Raw genomic sequence first — 9,116 nt, 5'->3', positions numbered from 1 at the left:
ATGGCAGTTTGGAGAAGGCACCCTTCAAATATCAGGGACCTGGAGCAGTTTGCCAAAGAAGAATGGTCTACAATTCCAGCAGAGCATTGTAAGAAACTCATTGATGGTTACCGGAAGCGGTTGTTCGCAGTTATTTTGGCTAAAGGTTGTGCAACCAAGTATTAGGCTGAGGGTGCCAATACTTTTGTCTGGCCCATTTTTGGAGTTTTGTGTGAAATGATCAATGATTTGATTTTTGCTTTATTCTCTTTTGTGTTTTTTCATTGAAGACAAATTAAATGAAGATAATAATACCAAAGAATTTGTGATTGCAATCATTTTCAGGAAGAAACTGAGTATTATCTGACAGAATTGCAGGGGTGCCAATACTTTTGGCCACCACTGTATATTAGATTTGAATGCAATGCTGTCATTAACTATTTGAATATATTGCATTTTTTCTAGTTTTGTGTCACCGCTTTGGGCAGCAAAAGGGTGCAGGAGCTTCTAATTGCACTATATCTAATACTCTATATTTAGTCTGAGGTTTAGCCATTCCTTTTTTTAATCTATGTGATCATACTGGCTATAATAAAGTATCCTATTAAAAGACCTGTAAGACATTACTTGTATTGGTGGCTAGCCCACTCCTTTTATCTCACCTTTATATCAGCTTAATGAATGTTCCTTATAAATTATGTACAAGTTAATCAGGTTAGCCGCTGTGAATGAAGAGATATGGTGCCACAATGGCAAACAGAGCCTAATTGCCAAAAGCAGTAAACAACTGATATACACCCAACTGCTACTCTGAATAAATAAAAAAAAATACTAAAAACAGTATAGTCTTAACCATAGCATATCTGTATTTAAAGTATTATTCCCATCTTATAAAGTGATGGCAAATTGGTGGGGATCCTTATTCTAGGGAGCCATGGTTATTACAATGAATGGGGTCATGATGCAGCTCCCTGTAGTTGTTTGTAGGGAAAATTTTAAGACATTGTCCACTACATGGATGACTATTGTCACGGGTGTGTCGGACGTGACAGACAGTCGCCCTGCAGTGGCCGGTAGGAGATCTCCATGCTTGGCATAACAGACAGCTTCCTAGATAGGAAGTTGTCTTTAGGACCCAGCGACTACCTCCCTCTGACCTGGGTGTATATATACCTGGTCTCTCTAGGTGGGCGTCGCCGGTTGACTGAAGTAGCATCAAGTCCTCTTTGGAGTCTTGAGGCCGTGTGCCCTGTTGGAGTTTCTTCTAAGTTGTAATTCCCCTGTGTTGTCTTCCCCTTTTTTGTCTTTAGCGTGCTAGCGGAGGTTGACTACTAGTCATCTCCTTCCACCCCCAGTTGTACCCTTACGCCAGGGATAGTAGGGCGAGGCACGTGATCGGTGACAGCTGCAGAGGCTGTATAGAGACGGTAGGGGAAGACAGGGTGACGCTAGTCCAGTTTAGGAGGTCACCTCATCCCCTTTCCCTAGTGTCTGGGCTCCCTTTACCTCTCCCCCCTGTATTGTATTCACACCTGGCGTGACAACTATTTCTCATACCTCAGGCATGGCCCCATTAAAATAAAAAACCTTATGCACACTTCCCATGCAGTCTCGGGACTCGCTCTCCCCCGGACTCTCGTGCGATTGTTGTGATATGTGAGCCAGATGCCCAATCAGCACTGGTGTCACTGTTCCCGCCTTCATACTAATTGAACATGAAGAGGAAGTCAGAGATCACTGCAACCCGACTTCCCCTTCATGTTCAATTTGACAGAAGGCAGAGACATTGATGCTAGCATTGATTGGGCGCCAGCGTCACATGTCACAACAACCACACAGGAGCCCCGGGAGAGCGAGTGCTGACACAGCGGGAATGGCGCCAGCACGGGAGGTGAATATAGGCTTTTTTATTTTATCGGGGCCAAACATTTAGATCAAGAAGGGGTTGTCCAAGTAGTGGACAACCCCCTTTAAGCATTGCTAAACTAGATGTTGAGCTTGCTACTTCTACTATCATAGGAGAATCAGTTTGTGAGACCGTTTCTAAAGCTGTAAAATAGTTTATATTCTCTTTATCTTTTAACATTGAAACTGTAAAACAAAAATATAGGACATGTGAAAGTACCAAATCATCTTATCACCTTGTAACCAACAGATGTACCTTTACTTGCCCTGTAGACTTTCGGATAACGTTTTTTCTTGTGGAGAGTGACATACCAGCCCTGCCATGCCAATGTAAAGAGACTTATTCACCGTGCAATGGACCTTTGGAAAATGAAATATGCAAATTGCCAGAAAGGAAGAGGCAATTTGCATAGAGACTTGTAGGATCGCTGCTTCCAACAGGTGACACTATAGAGTTTTAGTCCTCTTCCTCTATGAAGAGGCAATTTGCATACTGTAGACTTTGACTTTTGGTATATTACTGAAAGTAATCTGTGGATGCCCCCAAATCCCACAGTTAAGGCTTACCCTTTATTCACCAAACAGTTCAAAGTGAAAGAGAACAAGAGGAAAGGAATTGAAATTGAATTCTATGCATGATTTCTTCTAGACAGAAATCATTTTGTTTAAAGTTGAAAAGCCCATTTATCAATATGATGTGTATTTTGCCAAAACTACAAGCTTGTGTGTGACAACGTATCGTCTATGTGAAATAGGTGTATTGCGTAATGACCACTTAAGGCACAGACACATTTGGTTATACTCTCTCTCCTCTGTACTGAAGATCAAACAGGTTGTAGAAAAATAACATATGATAAATCGAACATTATGCAAAGTCTCTAAATAGGTTAACATTGATAGTTTTTCCTTGGTCCTTATTAGTGATGAGCGAGCGTGCTCACTACTGCTCAGTACTCGCCCGAGCATCTCACTGTTCGAGATGCTCGGCGAGTACTTCCTGGATGCTCGGGTGGGAGCTCGAGTCCCTGACCCCTGTTTAGACAGTGAATAGACATGCGGGGATTACCTGCCACTCACTGAAATGCCGCAGCCATGGTGGTTGTGGCATTACAGTGATTGACTGGCTGCATAGTGTCATCGGGTTTATATACGACCCGGTGACCCTATCCTCGTCACAGTTTACCCTTCAGACAGGCAGAATAGGGAGAGGTGCTGCTGAACTAGGGAGAGAATTGGCTGTTTATTTTGGTAGGTAATAGGTATTTCAGAGCAATATATATACATCTCAGCTAACAGTCCTAAGGACTAATCCAGATGCATATCAATCCTTGTGATAGCAGGAGTTAGGCAGTCAGAAATTGTGGAGAGTGTATAGAGCAGAATGGGTTCCATTGCTCATTCTGTGTGCTGAAGTTACTGATATCCATAGCCCTAGATATCAGGGCTAATATTCTTTTTGCTCGAAAAGCAATATAATACACCATTTTTACTGCTCCATTTGCTTGTTAGCAGCATACGGCAAGATTTGTTTGATTTTATTCGCATTGCTGTGTTGTGGAAGCAGGGAAACTTGTCCATAATCAGACGTGATCCGATATTACTGCGGTAATAATCGTGAAATTTTTGGGAGCATGACAAATATTATACTCCATTTAAAGTCTGCCAGTTGTGTGTTGTGAAACCTATTCACACTTGGCCGCTGACCAATACCATACTTCAAGGCCACTGCCTAAAACCCTGGTCATCAGACGTGATCTGATATTACTGCGGTAATAATCCTGACATTTCGGGGAGCATGCAAAATATTATAATCCATTTAACATGGGCAAAGCGCGGGGCAATAGTGCATGCAGAGACCGAGGCTGTGGCCAAATTGAAGTTGTGCCTGTTGAGGGAGCACAACAAGCACCCATATCATGTCACCTGACCATCCTGTCCTACTTTGTAGGGGGCCGTGGAAAACCACTATTGAAGCCAGGGCAATGTGAAAAGGTTGTTGGTTGGATAGCAGATAATGCTTCCAGTCAGTTTGCCACCACCACCACCCTGTCTACCACATGGTCCAGTCTCAGTAGCCAAGAGTCTGGATCACATATTCCTCACCATGATCCTCCTTCCTCCCACCATGCTGAGTGCCCAGAGACAAGTGATCCCACACTGGGACACTCCGAAGAGCTGTTCACTTTTCCATTTATATATTTGGGCCTCTCATCCGGCCTGCTTCAAGCAGGACAAGAGGAGATCGCATGTAGCGATGCACAAATATTGGAGCAGACATGGTCACACGAAGGTGACCGTGGGAAAGAGCAATTACTGTCGCAAGAGGTGGATGATGATGATGATGATGAGACACAATTGCCAGCAAGTCAGGAGGAGGCCCAGGGTGAGTACGTGGAAGACAAGGTGGTGGACAATGAAGTCATTGACCCAACCTGGCAACGTGACATGCATAGCAAGAACAGCAGCATAGAAGGGGAGGGAGGTGTAGCACCACAACAGGCAGGAACAAGCAGTGGGGTGCAACAGACACAAAATGGGCAAATGTTCCCCGAACACCAACATGAGGGAAGTTGCCAGTCCAACTGTTAGATCTTCCCAAGTCTGTAATTTTTTTAAGGACTGTCCAGTTGACTCCATAAAGGCCATTTGCAACATCTGCCAAGCCAGCATCAGCAGAGGCAGGAAAAGTACCAGCCTGACCACCACCAGCATGCTCAGGTACATGACAGCAAAGCACCCGATTAGTTGGGCCAAATACCAGAGTCCAGAAATATTGTCTGCAGGTGACACCACTTCCTGTTCCACTGCTGTGTGTGCACGCCAATCCCCTGTTCATGGCGCAGGCGAAGATGCCTCCTGCCCTGCACCTGTCATTGCACACTTGCAACCACCACCGTCAGCAACCACGTCCATGTCCTTGTCCCAGCACAGCGTTCAGTTGTCCCTACCCCAGTCCTTGTAATGCAAGCGCAAATACTAAGCCAACCACCCACAGTCCTCAGCACTAAACTGGCACATTTCTCAAATGCTTGCACTTGAACTGTTGCCTTTTAGGCTCATGGAGACAATCTTTCTGCAACCTCATGGTGGTGGCCATCCCTCGGTATTCGATCCCCAGCCACCACTATTTCTCTCAGTGTGCCGTCCCCACCTTACACAACCATATGTCCCAGAACAACCCATGCCCTCAAAAGTGCAGTTACTGGGAAGGTCCACCCAACCATTGACACGTGAGCAATTGCTTGTGGCCAGGGACGGTACATTTCACTGACGGCACACTGGGTTAATATAGTGGAAGCTGGGACCCAGTCGGACCCTGGGATGGAACGCGTCGATTGCGGGCCCTGGGTCAATCAGGGTTGCCCCCACATTCTACAGCTCCTGCACCTCCTCCTCCTCCTCTTCAACCTTCATCTCTGAAATGAACACATCAGTCTGGAAGCACTACAACACTGCCTCAGCCAAGTGGCAACCGGCTGTGCTGAAGCTAATATGGTTAGGTGACAAAACGCACAGAGTTGTTGACAGCTGTAACAGAGCAGGCAGATATGTCGCTGTCACTGCTGAACCTACAGCCAGGCATGGTCGTGTGTGACAATGGTCGGAACCTGGTGTGGCTCTGAAGCTTGGCAAACTTGCACACATACCATGCCTGACCTATGTGCTCAACCTTAATGGTTCAGCGGTTTCTGAAAACCTACCTAGATCTGCCTGAACTGCTTGTGAAAATATGCCGCGTGTGCGCCCATTTCAGAAAGTCACCTACAGCTTCTGCAGCCCTTGCTGTGCTTCAGCAGCATTTTGAGCTTTCAGCTCACCAACTGGTGTGCGATGTCACCCCGCATTGGAGCTCGACGTTGCATATGTTGGGAAGGATTTGTGAGCAGCAGAGGGCAGTTGTTGAGTACCAGCTTCAACATGCCCGTCGGTATTCAGGTCAGCTTCCGCACATAAGAGCTGATGAGTGGGCATGGATGTCTGACATCTGTGCCGTCCTCTAAATTAATTAGCATCACCATCCCGCTTCTCGATCTACTGAAGTGCTCGCTGCTTACAATTAAAGTGGAGGCATTGCAGGTGGAGCATGATGAGATGGAGCAAGGAACTATACAGGGTGATGCCACACAGCCCAGCCTCATCTCATCTCAACACGGATTGGGTGATAATGAGGAGGAGGAACAGGAGCTGTTTTCCTGCGCTACAGGCGGTACTTCCCACACAATAGTCATACCGTTTGTTCAGTGTGGATGGCCTGAGGAGAGGGAGAACGAGGAGGAGGGCCAGGTGGAGGATGAGGAGGAGGAGAGCTTTGACAGTCATCCTCTTGGTCAAGACAGGGAAGTTTTGGCTGTTGGCAGTCTGGCACAATTGGCTGAATTTATGTTCCGCTGCCTTTCCTGAGACCCTCGCGTTGTATGCATTTTGGGCAACAGTAATTACTGGTTGATCACACTTCTAGACCCATGCTACAAGGAGAACTTTCTATCTCTCCTTCCCGTGGTGGAGAGGTCTAACAAAATATTGCAGTACCAGAAGGCCCTTGTTGAAGAATTATTAAAAAAATTCCCATCTGAAAACGCTGGCGGCAGAGGTCACAGTTTGTTGGACAACCAAGGAGTACAGGCAAGGGAGATACAAATATAATGCAGCAGAGGCAGGAGAACACTGTTAAAGGTGTCAGACAGTTTTCTCAGACCCTTCCAGTGCTCAGGCCCAGATGCGCGGGGTACTCTGACAAGGAGGGAAAGTTTTGGAAGATGTTGAAAGAGTACAATGCCGACCATAACAACGTCCTCCGTGATTCCTCTGTGCCTTATAATTATTGGGTAACCAAGCTGGACATGTGGCATGAACTGGCTCTCTACACCATGGAGGTCCTGGCCTGCCCTGCCGCTAGCATTTTGTCAGAGCGAGTTTTTAGTGCCGCCGGGGGTATCATAATTGATAGGCGCATCCACCTGTCAACTGAAAATGCTGACAGGCTGACTCTTATCAAAATGAACAAGGGCTGAATTTTGCCAGACTTCTCAACACAACCGGATGATAGCAGCGGAACATAAAGTCAATCTAGTGGCGTTTTTTTTGGCGGGTGGGGGGTGGTTTCTATTCCCATGCACCTCTTCACACCCAGACATGGGTATACGCTTCCTTATTTTGTCTATTTTCTGTTGTCTTCCTCCTTCTCCTTCTCCTCATCTGTTATGATCTGCAACATAAACTAGGGAAAGAACGGGAGAGCTGTCCCTACAGTAAGACTAAGCTGAGTCCCTACGTTGTAGCGGGCGACCTGTTCCTTGTGAACAGACCCGCCTTCGTCCTCGGCTAGTCTGAACGGAGACCTATAGAGAAAGGGAGGGGTCCCTAAAAGAACTAAGGACTGGGACAAAAAATGGGACACCTCCTAACAGAAGTTGTTGCAGAGCAAAAGATAAACTGACAAAAGTACTAGAGGTCCAAAGGACCAAGCAAACTAGAGATAGATAGGCACAAAAGCACCTGGCTAGAAAGACAGTCTAAACAACACTGAAGTCCAGCAAGGCCAGAAGGGCGGAGCTGGAATATATAGGAAGATGGTCACGTGACCGCAAAACACAAGATAGAAACAAAAACAAACAGGAGGGTTCTAACAGCATCCTCCACCACCATATCAACAGGGTGATCATTATGCAACACCCACATAATTTTCTCAAGGGTGTTTTTGATACCTGTAGGAAATTTCTTTAGAGTCCTACCTCTAACATTCTGTATGTTATACAGTATATTCAGGTATACCCCCCTGGGGTAAATGTTTTTCGGCCCATGCACATAGTGCAATGGGCCCACTCCTTAATAATGGGAACAATTTTTTTAACGAGAACCTCCTCTAAGTCTCTTCAAAGGGGTATTGGAGTGTTTCCAAATTGTTGGCAACCCTTGCAGTCACTGCATACACAATAACAGTATAAGAGACCCACACCTTTATAATGGGAACATTTTTTTTACTGAGACCCTCCTCTATGTCTCTTCAAAGGGATATTAGGGTGCATCCAAATTTTTGGCAGCCCTTGCAGTCACTGCATATGCAATAACAGTATAGGAGACCCACTCCTTTATAATGGGAACAACAAAACATAGCCGGCTGATGGACCTCTAACAATAGTGAGGGATGACTGCTGGCCCTATAACAATAGTAAGGGCCACCTGATGGTCTTGTAAAAATAGGCTTTGTGACTTTCACAGTCCTGCCTTCATAAATGAAACAGGATGTGTCTGATCATGTCTCATACAACACATGGGCAGATAAGGTAGTAAAATGTTAAAATTACATTTACTGGTGAAAGCAATGCAAAAGTGCAAATATGCATCAAAACCGCTACGTGTGAACATAGTCCCAGGTGTGGAGGAGCATTTTTGTTTATTTATTTTACCTTATATACAAGTCATTACCCTGGAAAGAATGTTCCTTAACATTTTTTCCAGGAAAATCCATTTTGGCTTTGTTTTTGCATGTTTTATTGTGAGTCCGTAAAAGTGGCACGTAATGCTCTGACAGCATTATTCACAGCAGTGACCTGGGAGTCAGAAATGTTTCCCCATGCTATTCCCCATGCTATTCCCATATAATTTGAGCACTATTTCCATCGATTTGGTAAATTTTGAAGCCCCTGCCCGACCTCTGGGGGGGGGGGGGCACGGGAAAAATGCTCGCGTTTCTCATTGACTTATATTTGGCTCGTTGCTCGGGTCGAGCACCCGAGCATTACAATTTGCTCGACCCGAGCAACGAGCACCTGAGCATTTTAGCGCTCATTCATCACTAGTCCTTACTAAACTCAGGTTCTTGCTCAGTAAATAGGAGCAGTACAATTGCTTTTATTAGTTAATTGTACGGTGGTACACCGGGTGCTCATTGACACTGACTCTTTGTAGATTTATGGAACTAGCTCACATTCACACTCACATAATACAAGGACATCTTTAGAAACATATTAATGTCCTCTATGACCAAATGATGGAGGTTAAAGGGAATCTGTCAGCAGTTTTTTTGCTATGTAATCTGAAGACAGCATGAGGTAGGAGCAGAGACACAGATTTCAGGGATGTGTCACTTTTTAGGTTGTGTGCTGTTGCTTGAGTACAATGGATGTTTTATCACCAGGAGATTATCACTGCCTGCACTACAGCTCACAGGAGCCCTGGTCCGACCACACCCCCTCCTTTGATAAGCAGCTCACAGTCAATATGCAATGTAC

The sequence above is a fragment of the Phyllobates terribilis genome, unplaced genomic scaffold (genome assembly GCF_046119375.1).
Source record: "Phyllobates terribilis strain yellow unplaced genomic scaffold, ASM4611937v1 Scaffold_4__5_contigs__length_816908805, whole genome shotgun sequence".
Classification (NCBI taxonomy): Eukaryota; Metazoa; Chordata; class Amphibia; order Anura; family Dendrobatidae; genus Phyllobates; species Phyllobates terribilis.
This window is presented reverse-complemented; position numbering follows the sequence as displayed.